The 27,364-nt window shown below is 46.6% G+C and overlaps 1 protein-coding gene and 1 long non-coding RNA gene across 5 annotated transcripts in view; one reads left to right on the top strand and one right to left on the bottom strand.

Moving 5' to 3' along the window:
* CTPS2 (CTP synthase 2) overlaps positions 1-27,364 on the bottom strand; it is a 358,316-nt gene that overhangs the window by 291,278 nt on the left and 39,674 nt on the right. The gene's annotated exons all lie outside the window — the stretch shown is intronic.
* The window catches only part of LOC130356982 (uncharacterized), a 53,171-nt gene continuing 45,158 nt past the window's right edge, over positions 19,352-27,364 (top strand). The window contains exon 1 of the long non-coding RNA XR_008889054.1: positions 19,352-19,464. This is a non-coding gene — a long non-coding RNA (uncharacterized LOC130356982). The remainder of the gene's footprint in view (positions 19,465-27,364) is intronic.

The raw sequence follows: 27,364 nt of genomic DNA, 5'->3' as shown, positions 1-27,364 counted from the left end.
TGGGATACGCTTATCCTTGCCGGATAAATTTGATGGGGACTCTAAGTTTTGCCGTGGCTTTCTTTCCCAATGTTCCCTGCATCTGGAGATGATGTCGGACCTGTTTCCCACTGAAAGGTCTAAGGTGGCTTTCGTAGTCAGCCTTCTGTCCGGAAAAGCCCTGTCATGGGCCACACCGCTCTGGGACCGCAATGACCCCGTCACTGCCTCTGTACACTCCTTCTTCTCGGAAATCCGAAGTGTCTTTGAGGAACCTGCCCGAGCCTCTTCTGCTGAGACTGCCCTGTTGAACCTGGTCCAGGGTAATTCTTCCGTTGGCGAGTATGCCGTACAATTCCGTACACTTGCTTCAGAATTGTCCTGGAATAATGAGGCCCTCTGCGCGACCTTCAAAAAAGGCCTATCCAGCAACATTAAAGATGTTCTGGCCGCACGAGAAATTCCTGCTAATCTACATGAACTTATTCACCTAGCCACTCGCATTGACATGCGTTTTTCTGAAAGGCGTCAGGAACTCCGCCAAGATATGGACTCTGTTCGCACGAGGCGTTTCGTCTCCTCGGCTCCTCTCTCCTCTGGTCCCCTGCAATCTGTTCCTGTGCCTCCCGCCGTGGAGGCTATGCAGGTCGACCGGTCTCGCCTGACACCTCAAGAGAGGACACGACGCCGTATGGAGAACCTCTGCCTGTACTGTGCTAGTACCGAACACTTCCTGAGGGATTGTCCTATCCGTCCTCCCCGCCTGGAAAGACGTACGCTGACTCCGCACAAAGGTGAGACAGTCCTTGATGTCTACTCTGCTTCTCCACGTCTTACTGTGCCTGTGCGGATGTCTGCCTCTGCCTTCTCCTTCTCTACAGTGGCCTTCTTGGACTCTGGATCTGCAGGAAATTTTATTTTGGCCTCTCTCGTCAACAGGTTCAACATCCCAGTGACCAGTCTCGCCAGACCCCTCTACATCAATTGTGTAAATAATGAAAGATTGGACTGTACCATACGTTTCCGCACGGAGCCCCTTCTTATGAGCATCGGATCTCATCATGAGAGGATTGAACTTTTGGTCCTCCCCAATTGCACCTCGGAGATTCTCCTTGGACTTCCCTGGCTTCAACTTCATTCCCCAACCCTGGATTGGTCCACTGGGGAAATCAAGAGTTGGGGGTCCTCTTGTTCCAAGAACTGTCTAAAACCGGTTCCCAGTAACCCTTGCCGTAACTCTGTGGTTCCTCCAGTAACCGGTCTCCCTAAGGCCTATATGGACTTCGCGGATGTTTTCTGCAAAAAACAAGCTGAGACTCTACCTCCTCACAGGCCTTATGATTGCCCTATCGACCTCCTCCCGGGTACTACTCCACCCCGGGGCAGAATTTATCCTCTCTCTGCCCCAGAGACTCTTGCCATGTCCGAATACGTCCAGGAGAATCTAAAAAAGGGCTTTATCCGTAAATCCTCCTCTCCTGCCGGAGCCGGATTTTTCTTTGTGTCCAAAAAAGATGGCTCCCTACGTCCTTGCATTGACTACCGCGGTCTTAATAAAATCACGGTTAAGAACCGCTACCCCTTACCCCTCATCTCTGAACTCTTTGATCGCCTCCAAGGTGCCCACATCTTCACTAAATTGGACTTAAGAGGCGCCTATAACCTCATCCGCATCAGAGAGGGGGACGAGTGGAAAACGGCATTTAACACCAGAGATGGACACTTTGAGTATCTGGTCATGCCCTTTGGACTGTGCAATGCCCCTGCCGTCTTCCAAGACTTTGTCAATGAAATTTTTCGTGATCTGTTATACTCCTGTGTTGTGGTATATCTGGACGATATCCTAATTTTTTCTGCCAATCTAGAAGAACACCGCCAGCATGTCCGTATGGTTCTTCAGAGACTTCGTGACAACCAACTCTATGCCAAAATTGAGAAATGTCTGTTTGAATGCCAATCTCTTCCTTTTCTAGGATATTTGGTCTCTGGCCAGGGACTACAGATGGATCCAGACAAACTCTCTGCCGTCTTAAATTGGCCACGCCCCTCCGGACTCCGTGCTATCCAACGCTTTTTGGGGTTCGCCAATTATTACAGGCAATTTATTCCACATTTTTCTACCATTGTGGCTCCTATCGTGGCTTTAACCAAGAAAAATGCTGATCCCAAGTCCTGGCCTCCTCAAGCAGAAGACTCCTTTAAACGACTCAAGTCTGCCTTTTCTTCGGCTCCCGTGCTCTCCAGACCTGACCCTTCCAAACCCTTCCTATTGGAGGTTGATGCCTCCTCAGTAGGAGCTGGAGCTGTTCTTCTACAAAAAAATCCTTCCGGGCATGCTGTCACTTGTGGTTTTTTCTCTAGGACCTTCTCTCCAGCGGAGAGGAACTACTCCATCGGGGATCGAGAGCTTCTAGCCATTAAATTAGCACTTGAGGAATGGAGGCATCTGCTGGAGGGATCAAGATTTCCTGTTATTATCTACACCGACCACAAGAACCTCTCCTACCTCCAGTCGGCCCAACGGCTGAATCCTCGCCAGGCCCGGTGGTCTCTGTTCTTTGCCCGATTTAATTTTGAGATTCACTTTCGTCCTGCCGATAAGAACATTAGGGCCGATGCTCTCTCTCGTTCCTCGGATGCCTCAGAAGTTGATCTCCCTCCGCAACACATCATTCCACCTGACTGCCTGATCTCCACTTCTCCTGCCTCCATCAGGCAGACTCCTCCAGGAAAGACCTTTGTTTCTCCACGCCAACGCCTCGGAATCCTCAAATGGGGTCACTCCTCCCATCTCGCAGGTCATGCGGGCATCAAGAAATCTGTGCAACTCATCTCCCGCTTCTATTGGTGGCCGACTCTGGAGACGGATGTTGGGGACTTTGTGCGAGCCTGCACTATCTGTGCCCGGGATAAGACTCCTCGCCAGAAGCCCGCTGGTTTTCTTCATCCTCTGCCTGTCCCCGAACAGCCTTGGTCTCTGATTGGTATGGATTTTATTACTGATTTACCCCCTTCCCGTGGCAACACCGTTATTTGGGTGGTCGTTGATCGATTCTCCAAAATGGCACATTTCATCCCTCTTCCTGGTCTTCCTTCTGCGCCTCAGTTGGCTAAACAATTTTTTGTACACATTTTTCGTCTTCACGGGTTGCCTACGCAGATTGTCTCGGATAGAGGGGTCCAATTCGTGTCTAAATTCTGGAGGGCTCTCTGTAAACAACTCAAGATTAAATTAAATTTTTCCTCTGCATATCATCCCCAGTCCAATGGACAAGTAGAAAGAATTAACCAGATCCTGGGTGATTATTTGCGACATTTTGTTTCCTCCCGCCAGGATGACTGGGCAGATCTCCTTCCATGGGCCGAATTTTCGTATAACTTCAGGGTCTCTGAATCTTCCTCCAAATCCCCATTTTTCGTGGTGTACGGCCGTCACCCTCTTCCCCCCCTCCCTACCCCCTTGCCCTCTGGTCTGCCCGCTGTGGATGAAATTTCTCGTGACCTTTCCATTATATGGAGAGAGACCCAAAATTCTCTCTTACAGGCTTCTTCACGCATGAAGAGGTTCGCGGATAAGAAAAGAAGAGCTCCCCCCGTTTTTTCCCCTGGAGACAAGGTATGGCTCTCCGCTAAATATGTCCGCTTCCGTGTCCCTAGCTACAAGTTGGGACCACGCTATCTTGGTCCTTTCAAAATTTTGTGTCAAATTAATCCTGTCTCTTATAAACTTCTTCTTCCTCCTTCTCTTCGTATCCCTAATGCCTTTCACGTCTCTCTTCTCAAACCACTCATCCTCAACCGTTTTTCTCCCAAATCTGTTCCTCCCACTCCTGTTTCCGGCTCCTCGGACGTCTTCTCGGTCAAGGAAATTTTGGCTGCCAAAAAGGTCAGAGGGAAAAAATTTTTTTTAGTAGACTGGGAGGGTTGTGGTCCTGAAGAGAGATCCTGGGAACCTGAGGACAACATCCTTGACAAAAGTCTGCTCCTCAGGTTCTCAGGCTCCAAGAAGAGGGGGAGACCCAAGGGGGGGGGTACTGTTACGCCGAGCGCTCCGGGTCCCCGCTCCTCCCCGGAGCGCTCGCTTCACTCCCTCCGCTGCAGCGCTCCGGTCACGTCCTCTGACCCGGGGCGCTGCGATCCTGCTGCCAGCCGGGATGCGATTCGCGATGCGGGTAGCGCCCGCTCGCGATGCGCACCCCGGCTCCCCTACCTGACTCGCTCCCCGTCTGTTCTGTCCCGGCGCGCGCGGCCCCGCTCCCTAGGGCGCGCGCGCGCCGGGTCTCTGCGATTTAAAGGGCCACTGCGCCGCTGATTGGCGCAGTGGTTCCAATTAGGGTTTTCACCTGTGCACTTCCCTATATTACCTCACTTCCCTTGCACTCCCTTGCCGGATCTTGTTGCCTTAGTGCCAGTGAAAGCGTTCCTTGTGTGTTCCTTGCCTGTGTTTCCAGACCTTCTGCCGTTGCCCCTGACTACGATCCTTGCTGCCTGCCCCGACCTTCTGCTACGTCCGACCTTGCTTCTGCCTACTCCCTTGTACCGCGCCTATCTTCAGCAGCCAGAGAGGTGAGCCGTTGCTAGTGGATACGACCTGGTCACTACCGCCGCAGCAAGACCATCCCGCTTTGCGGCGGGCTCTGGTGAAAACCAGTAGTGGCTTAGAACCGGTCCACTAGCACGGTCCACGCCAATCCCTCTCTGGCACAGAGGGTCCACTACCTGCCAGCCGGCATCGTGACAAAGAGCTTCAGTCAATTGTGCTTCGAGCAAGGTCGAGAAAGCTTATAAACGATCAGGAATATGAATTTTTACTCCCAAAAAATCCCATCATCCCCACCTTCTATGCCCTGCCTAAGGTCCACAAAGGGGTTTCTCCCCTAAAGGGACGACCAATAGTGGCAGGGATAGGAGGTGTTGCCCAAAATGTTGGGATCTATATTGATAAGATCCTCAGAGAATTCGTACAGGCCCTCCCTTCATATACAAGAGACACTACAGATCTTCTTCAGAAATTAGAAGGGATAACAGTTGAAACTGACACCCTATTAACGAGTATTGACGTTGAGGCATTGTATTCATCCATACCGCATGAGATAGGACTAAGAGCGGTAGCTTACTTTTTGGCATTCAGGGGTAATCAGTTTAGAGCACATAACGACTTTATTCTCGAACTGTTGCACTTTGTACTTACACACAATAATTTTTTGTTCAATGGCAATTTTTTCCACCAGCTCAGAGGGACCGCTATGGGGAGCCCGTGTGCCCCCAGCTATGCGAATCTCACTCTGGGCTGGTGGGAGGCCACCCAAGTTTTTGTTGAGTCTCGGGAACAATTCAGTGAGCGAGCCCTTTTATGGGCTCGTTTCATTGATGATATATTCATACTGTGGCAGGGTACTGTGGAACAGTTTGAGGAGTTTTTAAAATCTCTCAACATCAACTCTATAGGCCTACTCTTTACATATGAGTGTAATTCATCGTTCTTACCGTTTCTTGACATATTGATTCAAAAAAACAGTGACGGGAGTCTCCGGACGACTGTATACAGGAAATCGACTGCTACAAATTCACTCCTGAGGTGGGAGAGCTGCCACCCGGGACCCCTAAAAAGGGGTATCCCGAGGGGGCAGTATCTCCGCCTCAGGAGGAATTGCTCAGAAAGGGGAGACTTTGTTCGGGAGGCACAGGACCTGAGGAGGCGATTTACAAATAGAGGTTACCCACAGTATGCCTTACGATCAGCTTACCAATATGCTTTACAAACTCCCAGAGATTCACTCTTTACACCCAAAAATCGTGACACCATGACACCCACTATGCGAATAATAGCAACATTTGATAATGGAGCATCACAAATGCGCGAGATCTTGAAAAAATATTGGGGGATTCTCCAGATGGACCCGGATTTGAGAGATGTCATCCCAGAATTCCCCCAAATCACCTTTAGAAGGGGTCGAAACATAGGAGATATGGTGACTCATAGCCATCTCACTCCTGTGGCATCGGGTCATGTGACATGGCTTGATAGAATCCCCAAACCTACAGGAAATCATCCGTGTGGACATTGTAAAGCCTGCCCTTATATATTAAAAACAAAAAACTTCAGATGTGAAGCCACAAGAAAACAATACATCATTAGAGACTTCATAAATTGCAGTACTAAAGGCATCATTTACATGGCAGTGTGTCCCTGTTCTAAAAAATATATAGGCAAGACCTTCCGAGAATTCAAGAAACGTATTCTTGAGCATATGGGGGATGTTAGACATGTTCGTGATACTTCTTTGGCCCGTCACATGAACCAATGCCACAGGGATTGTCAATATAACATCCAATTTTTGGGACTTGAAAAAGTAAAACCACCTTTAAGAGGAGGAAACTTTGATCAGATGTTGCTACGTAAAGAGTGTAGATGGATTTATGAACTGGGTACTATGGCCCCAGAAGGCCTGAACGACCAACTCAGTTATGCATGTTTCCTATAAATACTGCTCTCCCCCCCCAATTGGTGATTATGGCTAGGTAGGTAGAGGAGGCCTTAGTGAGCCTCTTGAGTTAGCATCACCAAGATAGAATTATCTAGGGACATTGACTAGGCCAAGTAGGAGGTACGAGAGCGGGACCGTCCTTATAAGGGCGTCAATTCTGCCTAGGGATAGGGGCTACAGCTAGAACGGGGCCAGATCAGGTTCCTCAGGGCCACATAAACCACCCCAACACCATTTATTAGGGCATCCCCCCCAACAAAAAATAGGGGGGTGGGAGAGCTTTCTATTTAACCCCTTAAGGACCGGGGGTTTTTCCGTTTTTGCATTTTCGTTTTTTGCTCCTTGCCTTTAAAAAATCATAACTCTTTCAATTTTGCACCTAAAAATCCATATGATGGCTTATTTTTTGCACCACCAATTCTACTTTGTAATGACGTCAGTCATTGTGCCCAAAAATCTACGGTGAAACGGGAAAAAAAATCATTGTGAGACAAAATTGAAAAAAAAAACGCCATTTTGTAACTTTTGGGGGCTTCCGTTTCTACGTAGTACATTTTTCGGTAAAAATGACACCTTACCTTTATTCTGTAGGTCCATATGATTAAAATGATACCCTACTTATACAGGTTTGAATTTGTCGCACTTCTGGAAAAAATCATAACTTCATGCAGAAAAATTTATACGTTTAAAATTGTCATCTTCTGACCCCTATAACTTTTTTATTTTTCCGTGTATGGGGCGGTATGAGGGCTCATTTTTTGCGCCGTGATCTGAAGTTTTTAACGGTATCATTTTTGCATTGATAGGACTTATTGATCGCTTTTTATTCATTTTTTCATGATATAAAAAGTGACCAAAAATGCACTATTTTGGACTTTGGAATTTTTTTGCGCGCACGCCATTGACCGAGCGGTTTAATTAACGATATATTTTTATAATTCGGACATTTCCGCACGCGGCGATACCATTTATGTTTATTTTTATTTTTATTTACACTGTGTTTTTTCTTTTATGGGAAAAGGGGGGTGATTCAAACTTTTAATAGGGAAGGGGTTAAATGATGTTTATTCACTTTTTTTTTGCACTTTTTTTTTGCAGTGTTATAGGTCCCATAGGGACCTATAACACTGCACACACTGATCTTTTACATTGATCACTGGTTTCTCATAAGAAACCAGTGATCGATGATTCTGCCGCATGACTGCTCATGCCTGGATCTCAGGCACTGAGCAGTCATTCGGCGATCGGACAGCGAGGAGGCAGGTAGGGGCCCTCCCGCTGTCCTGTCAGCTGTTCGGGATGCCGCGATTTCACCGCGGCTATCCCGAACAGCCCACTGAGCTAGCCGGCATGCTTTCGGTTTCACTTTAGACGCGGCGTTCAACTTTGAACGCCGCGTCTAAAGGGTTAATAGCGCGCGGCACAGCGATCAATGCCGCGCGCTATTAGCCACGGGTCCCGGCCGTTGTTAGAGGCCGGGCCCGAACCGCTATGACGCGGGGCCACGCCGTGGCCCCGCGTTATAGATCGGGAGTGGACACATGACGTTCCAGTACGTCATGTGTCCTTAAGGGGTTAAGGAAACCACTAGTTTCTTTATGTAACCTGGTCCTTTCAGATTTATTGTTACATAGTGAAAATGGTCGTCCTCCTTGGGTCCTGACCCTCTGTCAGCATATCTCCTCCAAATTGAGCATTTCTTTTACACACTATATATATATTATATATATGGTTGTATATATGTGGAGTGTGGGGAAAGTATATATCCTTAATGAGAACGAGTGGGTTTAGCGTAACTTACCTTGAGGGACCCAGTACCTGTCTCACTAAGTAAAGGGTATCTCATGCTGCACCCCCGTTTTCATGGATTTCTCCCCCCTCTCCTCATAAATCTTCTTATCATATGCAAAATAATCATTACCTAATTAATTGCTCTATTTATATTATGATATCTTTATCCTCTGTTGTGCATATTAACACTTAGCCAGGCTTTTTTAACTATATCTTCATTTATAAACAAGCGAATTGCCCTTTAAATACACACTGCTTCCGTTATTACGGACACCGCTGTCAGATTCAGCAACGCCCCCTGTAGTCGTCAGAGAGGGCGTTGCGTAATGATGCGGCGCCGGCCGGAAACAGGATATGACGACAGACGCCGGCATGGTCTCAGTGAGCGCTAAGCAGCCGTCAGAGACAGACGGCTCCCCGCCAACGCGGGATTAGTGCGCTCATCTGAGAACCATAAACCGGACGTGTGGCTACAGGAGTGTGAGTATGATAGCTGGTGCGATGCGCACTGTTTGTATTGCAGGTACTAGCATCTCCCATATTGATTGGGACCCTGTATCTTTATTATAGGTATCCGGGCAAACACTTGGAAACTGTGAATATGTGTCTTTTCTCTAGGTATTTATATTGATACTATAAATGGCCAGTAACTATGGAATTTGGATGGCACATTGAAACCTTTTTCTATGTTTATGTTTTACTTACAGGCTGCCCTGAAGGATGATTTTACCTCCTGTTATGATAGCCACACCATGGCAATAGGGATATACACTATGTATCGGGTGTTTCCCTATTGGTTGAGCTATAGTAATTAAGGGATATACACTGTGTATCGGGTGTTTCCCTATGAATCAAACTACACCGTTTGTTTTATACTCTATGATATTTTGTTATATAGCAGTATTACTATCTATTGCATATTGTATACATTTCCCCTGAGGAAGCCACGTAATGGCAGAAACGCGTTGGGTGACATTTGGCAATAGTTATGCTTCTCTTTGATTGTAAATCCACATAACATGTGGTAACTGCTTCCTGTGTTGCTTTGATATTTGGGCACTTTTTCTTTATCACAAGGTGTGGTGCATTTTAGAGTACTATATTAAAAGTTATATTTTATAAGGTTTTTCCCCCCCCTCAGCATCGAGAATTAGGCATTTCGAGTTGATTTTTGATATATATATACTGGGAATTTTGGGCCCCTGCAGGCTCATATATATGCAAGTGTTGCAAATTTTTCCAATAATTTTGTCCAGACCATTTTTGGAGCTTGGTGTGACATTATGTCCAATTAGCTTTTTTTTTTCCTCCCTTTTTTGGTTTAGTTCCAATACACACAAAGGGAATACATATGTGTATAGCAAAACATGTGTTACTGCAATCCTTTTCTCAGAGAAATACTTTATTTACAAAATTTCAGGGGTGCCAAAATTTACGGCCATGACTGTATAACTTACTTAAAGTTAAGATCGGCAGGTGATAAAAAAAATTCCCCAATACCCTAATGATGTTTTTGATACTTTTTGAACCTTGTTTGACAAGAACATTTGTCTTAGATGCTAAGGGGGTGTGGTTTAGTAGAAAGTAGTGTGTCCTTAATTTGATACTGTACACTACAACGGCACAGTATAATAGACAAGAGTGTCTTAAGATACGCCAAAGTAATCCCACAGCAAGAATCACTGCGATAACTCTGACACATCTTCAGACTGCCTGGTGTCAGTTTACACTATTAGACAGGAGAAGTAAATCTGTCCTAGCTGATACAGTCACACAACAACACAAGTATCCACTCAAGTTTACTTAGTATAACTTATTTTGGTTTGTAGATGATTCCACATTCCTTTGATGTAATGTCTTTCTTTGATATATTTTAAAAGACTGTATCACCAGAATATGTTGTTCTATGCATGTGAGCTCAGTCTAAAGAAAAATAACAAAAAAAAAAAACTATTAAAAGGTGTCTGGTCCATGAGTTTTATCTTGTTTGATAACATAGTCCCTTTCAAGTGAATATATTGTGGCTGATCTGCAACACCAGATACAAACCATGGACAAAAGTGGTGCTATTTCTGGAAAAAAAAAGACCTTTTCTTAACGATCAGCACAGCAAAGAAAATATCAGAGCACTCACCAGATCTGGAAAAGTACGATTTAAGCTTCTTTATTTTTAGAAACATGGAAACATTGCGGGGAGACAATGGAACTGAGTGGGGAAGTCAGGACAATCGGGCTACGGACCGTATAGCACTTCCTGGCACTTCATCAGGCCCCTAAGGGGCCTGACGAAGCACCAGGAGGTGCAAAACGGTCTGAGGCCTTCAGGGCCTGATGAAGCGCCAGGAGGCACGATACGGTCCTTGGCCCGATTGTTCGGACTCCCCCACTCAGTTCCATCTACTGCCTCCCCGCAAAGAATCCATGTGTCTATGAATGAAGAAGCTTGAATGATACTCTTCCAGACCTGGTGAGTGCTCCGATATTTTCTTTGCTGTGCTGATCATTATAGCTGAATCTACTTTTAAATTTAGCAGCACCACCTTGATAGGACCTACATCTGCAGTAGGGGCTGGCGTACACATCGCAATCTGTACAGGAGTATAGAGTCCCTTAGAGGTGAATTGTGCCGGGGTTTGATTTTTTCTTTGTGCGGACATGACCTTTTTTTACATCTTGGATAATCCTTATTACGTGCAGAGCAGCCAGGTCGGTGGTCATAGCTACAACATCGACCGCTGCTGGCTAAAGGAGGGCAGTTCTCCAGTGGATATGACTTCATAGCAGGAGTGTAGTTTTTAGGCGCCAGGAGGCGCGATACGGTCCGTTGCCTTCAGAGGCCTGACAAAGCGCCAGGTGGCACTATATGGTCCTTGGCCCGATTGTCCTGACTCCCCTACTCAGTTCCATCTACTGCCTCCCCGCAATGCATCCATGTGTCTATGAATAAAGAAGCTTGAATCATTCTCTTCCAGACCTTGTGAGTGCTATGATATTTTCTTTGCTGTGCTGATTGTTATAGCTGAATCTACTTTTACATGTAGCAGCACCACCTTGATAGGACCTACATCTGCAGTAGGGGCTGGCGTACACATCACAGTCTGTACAGGAGTATAGAGTCCCTCAGAGGTGAATTGTGCCGGGGTTTGATTTTTTCTTTGTGCGGACAAGACCTTTTTTTTACATCTTGCATAATCCTTATTATGCGCAGAGCAGTCAGGTCGGTGGTAATAGCTACAACATCGACCGCTGCTGGCTAAAGGAGGGCAGTTCTCCAGTGGACATGACTTCACAGCAGGTGTGTAGTTTTTAGGCTCCTTACAGACGCCAGTTTTTAAAGAAGTAACATGGGGAAAAACATATCCCTTTAGAGGGAGCAGTGAGCCACGACCTTCGCACGAAGCGGCAGCTGACACGCCCCATCTCCATAGGAGAGCCGAAAATAGCCGAACGGCTCTGCAATAGACATATGTGGAGGGGGTATGTCGGTCGCCGCTTTTTGCGGGGGTCGTGACACGCCACTCCCGGGGAGAGCCAGTACAGAAGTACAGAAGATTGCAGGGGTCCCCATGATACTTCTCCTTTAAGTGTCACTGCCTCTGTGCTGCAAAAGCTGTGTTTTCACCAACTGTGGGGGACTCAGAGCTCAGATTGCTCTAACGAAAATTTCTTCTAGGGGGTGGAGCCTGGCCGCAGACTCGGATGGACGTGTGAGACTGCTGCTCCCGTCCTAACACACTCTTAGCACCCGTCATTCCCACTTTATCTGCTTGAATATGGGCAAAATTGGTAGGGGAACCTATCAGGAGTTGGGAGAGCCCCCGGGTCCGGGGAAAAGCCAGGCGGACATGGCGAAATATCTTAAAAAGAAGGGAGCTGCATCTCCCGCCAGGCAACCCAAGATGGCGCCGGCTGCCTCCCTTCAGTTGCTGTATGGGGACGCGGAGGGCTCTTAGGTGGAAGACGACTGCGAAGACCCGGCTGTGATATCACCGCAGTTCTTCAAGTCTTTCCTAAAGAAGGCTTTAGCAGACGCCTTGAAGCCGGTACTTACCGATCTCACGGAAATAAAAACCAAAGTTCACTCCATCGGACACAGGACGGAGGTCTTGGAGACGGCGTGTGCAGGCATAGCAGACCCCTCTGAAGTCATGGCGCAACGGCAGCACAGGTTAGTGGAGCATGTTAATACTGCGCTGACCCTTATAGAAGATCAGGAGAATAGGAGCCGCAGAAAAAATGTCAGATTTAAGGGGATCCCTGAAGCCTGGGGACCTGACTCCCTGCAAGACGCGGCTGCAGAAATCTTCTCCTCGCTGCTTGGGCCAGAAAGAGCTGCGAAAATCACCGTTGAGCGCATACACAGAGCGCTGCGCTCTAAACCCCGTCCGATGGAATCACCTAGAGACGTTGTCTGTGGACTATTGTCCTATATAGATACCGCTGTGGTGCTACAGGCAGCTAGAGATCACAGACCGCTTAAACTAGGTGAAAACGAAATACTACTGTATCAAGATATCTCCCCCACAACATTGGCTAAGAGGAGGCTGTTGAGGCCATTGCTGGAATAGCTGAGGGATCAATTATGCCTGGTTATTCCCCTTTGGACTCTCCATTAACCTGCAAGGCAAGAGACTTACCGTCCGCACTCCTGAGGACCTTGGTGCGATTTGGTCGGCCTTAGACATGGAACCAATTGAGATCGTCAGCTGGCTTCCGGTTGCGGATCTCCCACCGCTACCGAATCTTCCCAGGCAGGAGGAATGGAAACAAGTGGTTCGACGCAAGTCCAATAAAGACAAGAAGACACCGGTGAAAGGACAGCCACCTCAAAGATGACTTCTTGTCGGAAGCTGTAATCACGGGACTCTCTTGGACTCGTTGTGATGACGATGGTACCTGTATTCACCCTGAGGACAGGATAGCCTTTTCTTTTGTTGCAGCGGAGACGCTGTGAGGAGTATGGAACCACACTCGATGGGAGCGATGCGGTCGGCTGATCGCAGAGACCTGGTTGCTGGCCCGAGGGGATCTGATGACTGATCGGGACTTTGCTGAGGGGAAACGTATAGTGGTAATGTTATGGGACATGGAGGTTGACAGCTCTGGGGGAGGGATAGATTCAACCCAGCATACTTTCTAGATCGCGCTTATGTTGTGGTAGTTACATAACTGGGATGCTTTAGTTCTTAGTGGTCTTGTCTTTTGCTACAGGACTGTCACGTTACCATTTCACTGTAATGCATAATTGTTTTTCTCCCCTTCAATCCATGGCCCCTATGCATGTCGTTTTATCTTATTTTTTTACAGGCTTGGCTGACTCAGCCCACTCTTTCTCTCCTTCTTCTCCCCACTCTCCAGCCCCCCTCCTCACCCCACCCCACTTTACTCCCCCCCTCCTAGGCTCCCTCTATACCGACTACAATTCTGCTCCCTTTTCTTTTTTTTTTACTTTCCTACCCTTATTTCTCTTTTTCTATATTATGTCTGGCCTCTCCTATGTGATTTCTCTCCCTACCCTTGCCCCTCATCATATCCCCTTCTCCTACTCATTCCCCCCCCCTCCTTTCGACCCCTACACCTACTCCCCTCCTCCCCAAGGAGGTACACTCCAGAGAGAGGAGGAAATTTACTGAGTCCTTCCTGAGTGACCTCGATCTCCCAATGCTCACGGATGAGATGAAGGGTGATCTTTTGGGACCTATCTCTGAGGAAGAGATTGGCAAGGTGATGTCTTCATTTTCTCCCGGGAAAAGCCCGGGTCCAGACGGTCTCCCTCTCGCTTATTATAAGTCCTTTAAGAACATTCTATTGTCTAGACTCACCGAAATTTGTACTGCAGTGTTTGGGGGAGACTCACTACCGAAACAAACTCAGGAAGCACATATAACTGTTCTGACAAAGAAGGGGAAGGACCCTTTATCTTGCAGTAGTTATCATCCGATCTCTCTTCTAAATTTGGATCTGAAGATCTGGGCAAAGCTGCTATCCATACGGTTAAAGACCCTTCTTCCCCACCTTATTGGGCATGAACAAGCAGGCTTCATTCCAGGGAGGGAGGGAGGGACGGATGAATACGTGGAGGCTGCTCACCGGGATACAAGTGGCGTCCTCACGGGGCTCCCCTCTGGCTCTTCTTGGCATAGATGCCGAGAAGGCCTTTGACAGAGTTAGCTGGGAATACATGAGAGCAGTACTGGTGAAATTCAGTATCCCGGATAGTTTTGCCAATGCGATCTTCTCCCTATACTCTCAACCCACTGCCTCCATTCTAGTCAATGAGGTGATATCCCCCTCTTTCACCATTAGCAATGGGACCAGGCAGGGATGTCCATTATCCCCTACCCTGTTTGTCATGGTGATGGAGACTCTGCTGCAGAGGGTGCGTCAGATGAAGGAAGTGAGAGGTCTTGCAGTTTCTGGAAGGGAGCTAAAATTCTTGGCCTTTGCAGATGATCTGCTATTTCTCCTGGGTGACCCTCTCGGCAGCCTCCCACACCTGTCAAACCTCTTCCACCAATTTGGGGAGCTCTCCAACTTCAAGGTTAATGTGCTGAAATCGGAACTGCTTAATATTTTGCTTTCTAAGTCCTTAGAAACCGAGGTATCCTTGGTGGCGCCGTTCCCGTGGGCCACTCACTTCCTGAAATATTTAGGGGTATGCATACCTAACTCCATTGCTGATATTTACAATCTCAACTATAAAACCCTACTGAAAATGATCTCTGACCTGTTGAGGGAATATGACATGCCAGTGATTTCTTGGTTGGGAAGGAAAAATGTCCTTACTTGCTACATTCTACCGAAGCTCATGTACACCCTGTGCATGTTACCTATCTCACTCCCCCAAGCCTTTTTCAAGCATATCAGAGTTCTCTTCTCCAGATATGTCTGGAGGGGACAGAGGCCAAGGATAGCCCATCACATTCTCACGAGACCTTCTAAAGAGGGGGGGGGATAGGTTTGCCTGACATAAAAAAGCTCTATAGAGCGATTCAGTTTCAGAGATGGCTAGACCTGGTCTCCCCATCAAGCGAATTAAGGACACTTCTACATAGAGATGATGGAACTTTAGACCTGGAGCTTCTAAACGCACTTTGGTTCCCCAGTAAAGCAAAAGAAAAGCCTAAATCTACTCACCTGCTATTCCTTGGTATCATGTCTACCTGGTCTGACCTCTCCACCTCTCTTATCCCCGGAGTTTCCCCTCTCTTACCTGTTAGTCTAGTGCCAGCAGCAGTGGGGAGGAGTTCTCCAGTTTATAGCCCCATGTGGAATAAGTTCACCAAAATTACTGTCTCCCAACTATTCAGGGATGGAGGCCCGCCGACAGCAGACACACTTTGTGAACTGCTACAACAACAGAAATTCTCGTTCTTACATATAGCCCACTTTGTGTCCTGCTGTTCCGAATTTTGGAACAAATTCGGCCCGTTGAGAGATCTGAACAAATTTGAAGAGCTCATTGCGGACTCTTGTCCTAAAAAAAGAAAGCTGTCTAGATGCTCCGCTTTCCTGAACACTGAACCACACAGTAGTTCGCCCCACTTTGTAACGTCATGGGCGACTGAACTAGGTTTATCATTGACACCTGCAGATACAGACCTTATACTTAGCCACTCTCAGGGTTTCTCACGATGTGTACGCCTTCAGGAATCAAACTACAAACTACTATCGAGGTGGTACAGGACTCCAGAGTTTCTATTTGTTCACAAACTAGCTGATTCAGACTTATGCTGGCGATGTAATAGCATCAGGGGGACACATGCACATATATGGTGGACTTGTCCGGCTATTCAGAAATTCTGGAGAGAAGTTAATCGTATAGTGGAGGAGGTGGTGGGGACATTGATTCCGCTGTCGCCGGTGGCGGTCCTGCTAAATATGTCGTGTCTTGGCTATTCACCGGGTAAACAATCCCTGATATCACACTTATTGGCCGCTGCTAAAGGTTTTGTAGGTTTGAGGAAATGCATCACAGAACACTGAGAATTCATGACAGATTTATCACAATCTGGGCCCCTTGGTTGCACTCCAAGTATAACAAGGTCCGCACTCCGTAAATCCTGGAGGAGATACAAGGTCACCTGGAGATGGATGATAACCTACACACCCCACCGGCTCATTGAACTTGACATCACCTCTTACATACTTATAGACCCTCTTTGGACGTCTGCTTTCCATCACCCCCCCCCCCCTACCAACCCCACCCACCACCCTAAACACATATTCCCTCATGTTATGAGTTATTGAGGATTAAGATGACCACTTATGCTCATACTAGATTATCTAGATACCTATTTTTGATAGTTCGATATGGTTTATGTTTTGCCATGTTATACTCTGTATGTACTTAAAACAATAAAAAGATATTTTGAAAAAAGAAAAAAAAAGATAAGAAAATTTCTTCTAAATTTAGACTGCCATAATAGGGAGCGCAATGGTAGCAGCCACACCCAGACCCTGTTGTCTGAGGTACCCTGTAGTTTCCTCTACTATTTAAGAAGACACAAGTATTTTAAATTATATATGGTTGATTTCAGTTACGCTTCTGCCTACAGCTGTGCGTACCTGCTTTCTTTGGAAAATCTTCTGTATTTCATACTGAAAAAGCCAGTCAAACAACTGCCCCCCCCCCCCCCCCCCCCCACCTGCTTGGACATATATTAGTCCTGCTGTGTCCATGCATCACCTATGTCATGGACACACTTTCTTGATTGACAGCTGTGAGCGCAGGGCTCACAGCTGGAGGAAAACCCCTCCCACTGTCAGCTTGTGTCCCGCTACTGTCAGTGAGGACAAGCTGGGAGTTGTTATTACAATTTACATTTATGTAAATTACAATTTACATTTATTACAATTTGTGTAGCGGAAGAGAGGAGCAATTGCCCATAGCAACCAGATTGCTTCTTTCTTTTTCGAAAAGGCCTCTGAAAAATTAAAGAAGTGAACTGATTGGTTGCTATGGGCAACTTGCAACACTCTTCCTCCACACAGGTTTTGACAAATCTCCCTCATTAGCACTGGTTTTTAAGACTCTGCGTTTGTATGTACCACATGCTTGAGAATGGTTCTACATATATATATATATATATATATATATATATATATATATAGTAAACCAAAAAGGCTTGCAGCACTACTTATCCAGTCCCTGGTTTGGTGCCAGCGTCCTTAGATCCGATCAAAGTCCATCAAATGTATACAAAAAAAGATGTTGCAGCACTCTCCAAAAGATCCAATAGCACTCTCCAAAAATCCAAAAATGTATTGGCTCAATTCATAGCAACGTTTCTGTCCTCCTACAGGACCATTTTCAAGCTTAGTGATACATCAACATAAGGAGGTATATATATCTATATATATATATATATATATATATATATATATATATATATTAGGGATCGACCGATATCGTTTTTTTAGGGCCGATACCGATAATCGGTGCAGGTTAGGGCCGATAGCCGATAACTTATACCGATATTCCGGTATAAGTTATCGGCTATTTAACCCCCTGCGACACCGCTGCAGATCATTGATTTAAAGCGGGCGCTTTAAATCAATGATCTGCAGTGGCTTTTGCGGGGCCATAGGCCGCCGCCGCCGCCACCACCCGCTTCTCTCCCCCTACCTGTCAGGGTGGTCCGGGCCATCCATCCTTCCTTCCTGTAGTGTCCGGCGCCATTCCGGGTGGAGGGTGCACCGATCCGGGCTGTCCTTCTTCTCCGGCGGTCATCTTCTCCACTCCGGGCAGGCTCCGACCTAATACGCTGCATAGACGCCGCTGCGCAGTGACGCCCGTGCGCAGCGAAGCACCTGATGTCACCGCGCAGCGGCGTCTATGCAGTGTACTAGGCCGGAGCCTGCCCGGAGTGGAGAAGATGACCTCCGGAGAAGAATGACAGCCCGGACCGGTTCACCCTCCACCCGGAATGGCGCCCTACACTACAGGAAGGAAGGATGGCCCGGACCACCCCCATTACGGGTAAGTTTAATTTTTTTATTGACTCGGAGGGTGGGGGAGGGGCCCGAACGGTATAGCGGTATGGGCAAAAATCCATACCGGTATACCGCCCAGCATCACGGTGGGGGGTGCGACGCGGTGGGTCGGGGGTGCGGTGCGGCGGGTCGGGGGGGTGGCGGTCGCGGTGCGGGGGGTGGATCATTATCGGCTTATCGGCAAGGTAATCGCCGATACCGATAATGCCCAAAATCGTGATTATCGGCCGATAATATCGGCCATACCGATAATCGGTCGATCCCTAATATATATATATACACCTCCAACACACATCATTGGTAATCAAATTACAAAGTGACTCTCATTAAAAAAATTACAGTGTAAATCCATATAAAACACACATTTGTGAAATTCATCCATAATATAAATGTGCTCATTTCATTTCCAACATACCTATAAAGTGCTCAGTGCATTCACATAGGTTAAAAGTAAGAACAACTTGAAAAATTGCCTGTTTTGGCATTAATTCCAAATATTACATGATAATATATAATCTATAACACTTGTAAACAACATGTGCAACAGCAAATATATGAAAAGAGAGAGAACATGCTCACCCGGTCTCTATGTGTGTCATGGCGCCGCCAGCGTGGGCACTATCTCACTGCGGCTGCGCAACTACCCCAATAAGGTCGTGCAATCACAGTGTACTGACGCGCACAGTACGCAATCAGCTAACGGCGGTCATGTGATTCAAATATCACATGACAACTTCGTTATAGCAATCTCCCACGCTGTTGGCGTAACCAGGTAACCTACGATGCCATTATAAAGCTGAGCGCGTGAGGGACAAAGTTACTAATCTACCGCCATAATATATCTTTGTGTCTATATATATATATATATATATATATATATTATATTAAATAATCGGGTGGGACGTCAAGTACAGAACATTAAAAAGGAAAAAGAAAAGAACTAAATAATATAGTTCACTTTTCTCTTTATGTTGGTAGATTTGTAACTTTGTCCCTCAAGCGCTCAGCTTTATAATGGCATCATAGATTACCTGGTTACGCCGACAGTGTGGGAGATTGCTATGACGACGTTGTCATGTGATATTTGAATCACATGACTGATGTCAGCTGATCGCATACTGTGTGCGTCAGTACACTGTGATCGCGCGCCCTTATTGGGGTAGGTGCGCAGCCGCAGTGAGGTAGGCACCATGACACACATAGAGACCGGGTGAGCATGTTCTCTCTTATTTCATATATTTGCTGTTGCACATGTTGTTTACAAGTGTTATAGATTATATATGATCATGTAATATTTTCAATTAATGTCAAAAACAGGCAGTTTTTCAAGTTGTTCTTGCTTTTAACCTATGTGAATGCACTTAGCACTTTATAGATATGTTGGAAATGAAATGAGCACATTTATATTATGGATGAATTTCACAAAAATGTGTTTTATATGGATTTACACTGTAATTTTTTAATGAGAGTCACTTTGTAATTTGATTACCAATGATGTGTGTATATATACCTATTTATGTTGATGTATAACTTAGCTGTATCATTTAGCTTGAAAATGGTCCTGTGAGAGGACAGAAACGTTGCTATGAATTGAGCCAATACATTTTTGGATTTTTCACTATCTTTTGGAGAGTGCTGCGTCATGTTTATATATATATATATATATATACATATATATATATATATATATATATATATATATGCGCCACTGATTGGCGCATGGTTTTTAATTAGTGTGTTTACCTGTGCACTTCCCTATATTACCTCACTTCCCCTGCACTTACTTGCCGGATCTTGTTGCCATTGTGCCAGTGAAAGCGTTCCTTGTGTATCCCTAGCCAGTGTTCCAGACCTCTTGCCGTTGCCCCTGACTACGATTCTTGCTGCTTGCCCTGACCTTCTGCTACGTCCGACCCTGCTCTTGTCTAATCCCTTGTACCGCGCCTATCTCAGCAGTCAGAGAGGTTGAGCCGTTGCAAGTGGATACGATCTGGTTGCTACCGCCGCTGCAAGACCATCCCGCTTTGCGGCGGGCTTTGGTGAAAACCAGTAGCAACTTAGAACCGGTCCACCGACACGGTCCACGCCAATCCCTCTCTGACACAGAGGATCCACCTCCAGCCTGCCGAATCCTGACAACCAGATTTTAGGAAGCGCATATCTCAGCTGGGTAAGAGATGGGAAATCCAAAAAAGAGTTAAAGGGGTATTCCGGTGAAAAACTTTTTTTCTTCATATCAACTGGCTCCAGAAAGTTAAATAGATTTGTAAATTACTTCTATTAAAAAAATCTTAATCCTACCAGTACTTATCAGTTACTGAAGTTAAGTTGTTCTTTTCTGTCTGACAACAGTGCTCTCTGCTGACACTTCTGTCTGTCTCAGGAACTGTCCAGAGTAGAAGCAAATCCCCATAGCAAACCTCTCTGGCTCCGGACAGTTTCTGAGACAGATAGAGGTGTCAGCAGAGAGTACTGTGGTCAGACAGAAAACAACAACTCAACTTCAGCAGCTGATAAGTACTGGTAGGATTAAGATTTTATAATAGAAGTAATTTACAAATCTGCAACTTTCTGGAGCCAGTTGATATGAATTTAATTTTTTTTAACCGGACTACCCCTTTAACCCCTTAAGGACCCAGCCATTTTACACCTTAGGACCCGGCCATGTTTTGAACATCTGACCACTGTCACTTTAAACATTAATAACTCTGGAATGCTTTTACTTATCATTCTGATTACGAGATTGTTTTTTCGTGACATATTGTACTTTAACATAGTGGTAACATTTTGTGGTAACTTGCATCCTTTCTTGGTGAAAAATCCCAAAATTTGATGAAAAATTAGAAAATTTTGCTTTCTCTAACTTTGAAGCTCTCTGCTTGTAAGGAAAATGGATACACCAAATGATTTTTTTTATTCACATATACAATATGTCTACTTTATGCTTGCATCATAAAATTGACGTGTTTTTACTTTTGGAAGACACCAAAGGGCTTCAAAGTTCAGCAGCAATTTTCAAGTTTTTCACAAAATTTTCAAACTCACTATTTTTCAGGGACCAGTTCAGGTTTGAAGTGGATTTGAAGGGTCTTCATCTTAGAAATACCCCACAAATGACCCCATTATAAAAACTGCCCCCCCCCCAAAGTATTCAAAATGATATTCAGTCAGCGTTTTAACCCTTTAGGTGTTTCACAGGAATAGCAGCAAAGTGAAGGAGAAAATTCACAATCTTCATTTTTTACACTCGCATTCTTGTAGATCCAATTTTTTTATTTTTACAAGGGGTAAAAGGAGAAAATTTATACTTATATTTGTAGCCCAATTTCTCTGGAGTAAGGACATACCTCAAATGTCTATGTAAAGTGTTCGGCAGTAGAGGGCTCAGAAGCGAAGGAGCGACAAGGGGATTTTGGAGAGTATGTTTTTCTAAAATGGTTTTTGGGGGGCATGTTGCATTTAGGAAGCCCCTATGGTGCCAGAACAGCAAAAAAAAACACATGCCATACCATTTTGGAAACTAGACCCCTCGGGGAACGTAACAAGGAATTCAGTGATCCTTAATACCCCACAGGTGTTTCACGACTTCTGCATATGTAAAAAAACAAATAATAATAATTTCACTAAAATGTGTGTTTCCTCTCAAATTTCACATTTTTGCAAGGGTTAATAGCAGAAAAGACCCCCCAAAATGTGTAACCCCATCTCTTCTGAGTATGGCGGTACCCCATAAGTTGACCTGAAGTGCACTACGGGCGAACTACAATGCTCAGAAGAGAATGAGTAATATTTGGCTTTTTGAGGGCAAATTTTGCTAGGGGGGCATGTCACATTTAGGAAGCCCCTATGGTGCCAGGACAGCAAAAAAAAAACACACATGGCATACCATTTTGGAAACTAAACCCCTTGAGGAACGTTACAAGGAATTAAGTGAGCCTTAATACACCACAGGGGTTTCACGACTTTTGCATATGTAAAAAAAAATAAAAAAATAAAAAACATTTTCACAAAAATGTGTTTCCCCCCAAATTTCACATATTTGCAAGGGTTAATAGCAGAAAATACCCCCCAAAATTTGTAACCCCATCTCTTCAGAGTATGGCGGTACCCCATAAGTGGACCTGAAGTGAAATACGGGCGAACTACAATGCTCAGAAGAGAAGGAGTAATATTTGGCTTTTTGAGAACAAATTTTGCTAGGTGGGCATGTCGCATTTAGGAAGCTCCTATGGTGCCAGGACAGCAAAAAAAAAAAACACATGGCATACCATTTTGGAAACTAGACCCCGTGAGGAACGTAACAAGGAATTAAGTGAGCCTTAATACCCCACAGGGGTGTCACGACTTTTGCTTATGTAAAAAAAAAAAAAACATTTCACTAAAATGTGTGTTTCCCCCCAAATTTCACATATTTGCAAGGGTTAATAGCAGAAAATACCCCCCAAACTTTGTAACCCCATCTCTTATGAGCATGGAAGTACCCCATAAGTGGACGTCAAGTGCACTGCAGGAGCGCCACAATGCTCAGAAGTGAAGGAGTCACATTTGCAAACTTTGCTGAAATGGGGGGGACAGCAAAAAAACAAAACACATGGCATACCTTTTTGGAAACTAGACCCCTTGAGGAACGTAACAAGGGGTAAAGTGAGCCTTAATACCCCACAGGGGTTTCACGACTTTTGTATATGTCAAAATGTTTTTTTTTGTTTTTTCACAAAAATGTGGGTTTTTCCCAAAATTTTACATTTTTACAAGGGTTAATAGCAGAAAAGACCCCCCACAATTTGTAAATACATTTATTTGGAGTAAGGACATACCTTATTTTTTGATGAATTTGGCATGGCGGGTGCACAGCAGGTCTTGCTTGAGTGGGAGCGCAGTCAGGGACCTTGAGCTTGATATGGAGCCAGGATGTGGGACCCCCCCTCAAAGAGCATTAATGGGGGGAGCATTGAGCCCTAAAATAGGGGAACACTATGGGGGACAATGGGCCGTAACTGGGGTAGACAGGTGTGGTACAGAGGCCCGTAATATGGGGTACAGTGGGCCAGAAAATTATAAATCATAATTTAAAAAAAAGGATATATTCCCAGAATGATGACCCAGAGCATAGCCAAAACTAAAAAAAATATGCCCGCCCCAAACCCTATGCTCTGAATCATCATTCTGTGAATGTGATGTGTGTGGCCGTCCCTAACCTGTTGCCTCAAATGCGCACCCGCTCAGGTGGAGAGAGAGAGCGCTGCGCATTTCAGGCAACATAAAAAGTCCCCGATGATAGTGACTCAGTGACCTATGGCCCATTTCTGAAAAAACACCCCCAGAGGTCTTATCAGGTTTTTTTTCCTGAGTTTTTTTTTTTGGGGCAATTTAGTGATTAATGGGGGTTACATTTTGGAATGGACTTGGTACATTGGTCAAATTATGGAAAATTCGAATGAAAAGGGAAAATTTAGTGCTCCATGGAGGTGTGATACTCCCTGAAGCAGCCTATGCAGAGGCCCGGATTATCTGGGCAAGTGTCACATTGATATGTGGTTGTTACGCCGAGCGCTCCGGGTCCCCGCTCCTCCCCGGAGTGCTCGCCTCTCTCTCGCTACCGCAGCGCTCCGGGCAGCTCCACTGACCCGGTGCGCTGCGATACCGTCTCCAGCCGGGATGCGATTCGCGATGCGGGTAGCGCCCGCTCGCGATGCGCATCCCGGCTCCCGTACCTGACTCGCTCTCCGTCTGTCCTGTCCCGGCGCGCGCGGCCCCGCTCCCTAGGGCGCGCGCGCGCCGGGTCTCTGCGATTTAAAGGGCCACTGCGCCGCTGATTGGCGCAGTGGTTCCAATTAGTGTGTTCACCTGTGCACTCCCTATTTATACCTCACTTCCCCTTCACTCCCTCGCCGGATCTTGTTGCCATTGTGCCAGTGAAAGCGTTTCCTTGTGTGTTCCTAGCCTGTGTTCCAGACCTCCTGCCGTTGCCCCCGACTACGATCCTTGCTGCCTGCCCCGACCTTCTGCTACGTCCGACCTTGCTTCTGCCTACTCCCTTGTACCGCGCCTATCTTCAGCAGCCAGAGAGGTTGAGCCGTTGCTAGTGGATACGACCTGGTCACTACCGCCGCAGCAAGACCATCCCGCTTTGCGGCGGGCTCTGGTGAATACCAGTAGTGACTTAGAACCGATCCACTAGCACGGTGCACGCCAATCCCTCTCTGGCACAGAGGATCCACTACCTGCCAGCCGGCATCGTGACAGTAGATCCGGCCATGGATCCCGCTGAAGTTCCTCTGCCAGTTGTCGCCGACCTCACCACGGTGGTCGCCCAGCAGTCACAACAGATAGCGCAACAAGGCCAACAGCTGTCTCAACTGACCGTGATGCTACAGCAGCTACTACCACAGCTTCAGCAATCATCTCCTCCGCCAGCTCCTGCACCTCCTCCGCAGCGAGTGGCCGCTTCTGGTCTACGACTATCCTTGCCGGATAAATTTGATGGGGACTCTAAATTCTGCCGTGGCTTTCTTTCCCAATGTTCCCTGCACTTGGAGATGATGTCGGACCAGTTCCCTACTGAAAGGTCTAAGGTGGCTTTCGTAGTCAGCCTTTTGTCTGGAAAAGCTCTGTCATGGGCCACACCGCTCTGGGACCGCAATGACCCCGTCACTGCCTCTATACACTCCTTCTTCTCGGAAATTCGAAGTGTCTTTGAGGAACCTGCCCGAGCCTCTTCTGCTGAGACTGCCCTGTTGAACCTGGTCCAGGGTAATTCTTCCGTTGGCGAGTACGCCGTACAATTCCGTACTCTTGCTTCAGAATTATCCTGGAATAATGAGGCCCTCTGCGCGACCTTTAAAAAAGGCCTATCCAGCAACATTAAAGATGTTCTGGCCGCACGAGAAATCCCTGCTAACCTACATGAACTCATCCATCTTGCCACTCGCATTGACATGCGTTTTTCCGAAAGGCGTCAGGAGCTCCGCCAGGATATGGACTTTGATCGCACAAGGCATTTTTTCTCCCCGGCTCCTCTCTCCTCTGGTCCCCTGCAATCCGTTCCTGTGCCTCCCGCCGTGGAGGCTATGCAGGTCGACCGGTCTCGCCTGACACCTCAAGAGAGGACACGACGCCGCATGGAGAATCTCTGCCTGTACTGTGCCAGTACCGAACACTTCCTGAAGGATTGTCCTATCCGTCCTCCCCGCCTGGAAAGACGTACGCTGACTCCGCACAAAGGTGAGACAGTCCTTGATGTCTACTCTGCTTCTCCACGTCTTACTGTGCCTGTGCGGATATCTGCCTCTGCCTTCTCCTTCTCTACTATGGCCTTCTTGGATTCCGGATCTGCAGGAAATTTTATTTTGGCCTCTCTCGTCAACAGGTTCAACATCCCAGTGACCAGTCTCGCCAGACCCCTCTACATCAATTGTGTAAACAATGAAAGATTGGACTGTACCATACGTTTCCGCACGGAGCCCCTTCTAATGTGCATCGGACCTCATCACGAGAAGATTGAATTTTTGGTCCTCCCCAATTGCACTTCCGAAATCCTCCTTGGACTACCCTGGCTTCAACTCCATTCCCCAACCCTGGATTGGTCCACTGGGGAGATCAAGAGTTGGGGGCCCTCTTGTTTCAAGGACTGCCTAAAACCGGTTCCCAGTACCCCTTGCCGTGACTCTGTGGTTCCCCCTGTAACCGGTCTCCCTAAGGCCTATATGGACTTTGCGGATGTTTTTTGCAAAAAACAAGCTGAGACTCTACCTCCTCACAGGCCTTATGATTGTCCTATTGACCTCCTCCCGGGCACTACTCCACCCCGGGGCAGAATCTATCCTCTGTCCGCCCCAGAGACTCTTGCTATGTCGGAGTACATCCAGGAAAATTTAAAAAAAGGCTTTATCCGTAAATCCTCCTCTCCTGCCGGAGCCGGATTTTTCTTTGTGTCCAAAAAAGATGGCTCTCTACGTCCTTGCATTGACTACCGCGGTCTTAATAAAATCACGATAAAGAACCGCTACCCCCTACCCCTCATCTCTGAACTCTTTGATCGCCTCCAAGGTGCCCACATCTTTACCAAACTGGACTTAAGAGGTGCTTATAATCTCATCCGCATCAGAGAGGGGGATGAATGGAAAACGGCATTTAACACTAGAGATGGACACTTTGAGTATCTGGTCATGCCCTTTGGCCTGTGCAACGCCCCTGCCGTCTTCCAAGACTTTGTTAATGACATTTTTCGTGATCTCTTATACTCCTGTGTTGTTGTATATCTGGACGATATCCTGATTTTTTCTGCCAATCTAGAAGAACACCGCCAGCATGTCCGTATGGTTCTTCAGAGACTTCGTGACAATCAACTTTATGCCAAGATAGAGAAATGTCTGTTTGAATGCCAATCTCTTCCTTTCCTAGGATACTTGGTCTCTGGCCAGGGACTACAAATGGATCCAGACAAACTCTCTGCCGTCTTAGATTGGCCACGCCCCTCCGGACTCCGTGCTATCCAACGTTTTTTGGGGTTCGCCAATTATTACAGGCAATTTATTCCACATTTTTCTACCGTTGTGGCCCCTATCGTGGCTTTAACCCAAAAAAATGCCAATCCCAAGTCTTGGCCTCCTCAAGCGGAAGACGCCTTTAAACGGCTCAAGTCTGCCTTTTCTTCGGCTCCCGTGCTCTCCAGACCTGACCCATCTAAACCCTTCCTATTGGAGGTTGATGCCTCCTCTGTAGGAGCTGGAGCGGTCCTTCTACAAAAAAATTCTTCCGGGCATGCTGTTACTTGTGGTTTTTTTTCTAGGACCTTCTCTCCGGCGGAGAGGAACTACTCCATCGGGGATCGAGAGCTTCTAGCCATTAAATTAGCACTTGAGGAATGGAGGCATCTGCTGGAGGGATCAAGATTTCCTGTTATTATTTACACCGATCACAAGAACCTCTCCTATCTCCAGTCTGCCCAACGGCTGAATCCTCGCCAGGCCAGGTGGTCTCTGTTCTTTGCCCGATTTAATTTAGAAATTCACTTTCGGCCTGCCGATAAGAACATTAGGGCCGATGCTCTCTCTCGTTCCTCGGATGCCTCGGAAGTTGAACTCTCTCCGCAACACATCATTCCTCCT

This window comes from Hyla sarda, chromosome 2 (genome assembly GCF_029499605.1).
Source record: "Hyla sarda isolate aHylSar1 chromosome 2, aHylSar1.hap1, whole genome shotgun sequence".
Classification (NCBI taxonomy): Eukaryota; Metazoa; Chordata; class Amphibia; order Anura; family Hylidae; genus Hyla; species Hyla sarda.
The sequence above is the reverse complement of the archived record's forward strand: the minus strand, read 5'-3'. Positions and strand labels throughout refer to the sequence as shown.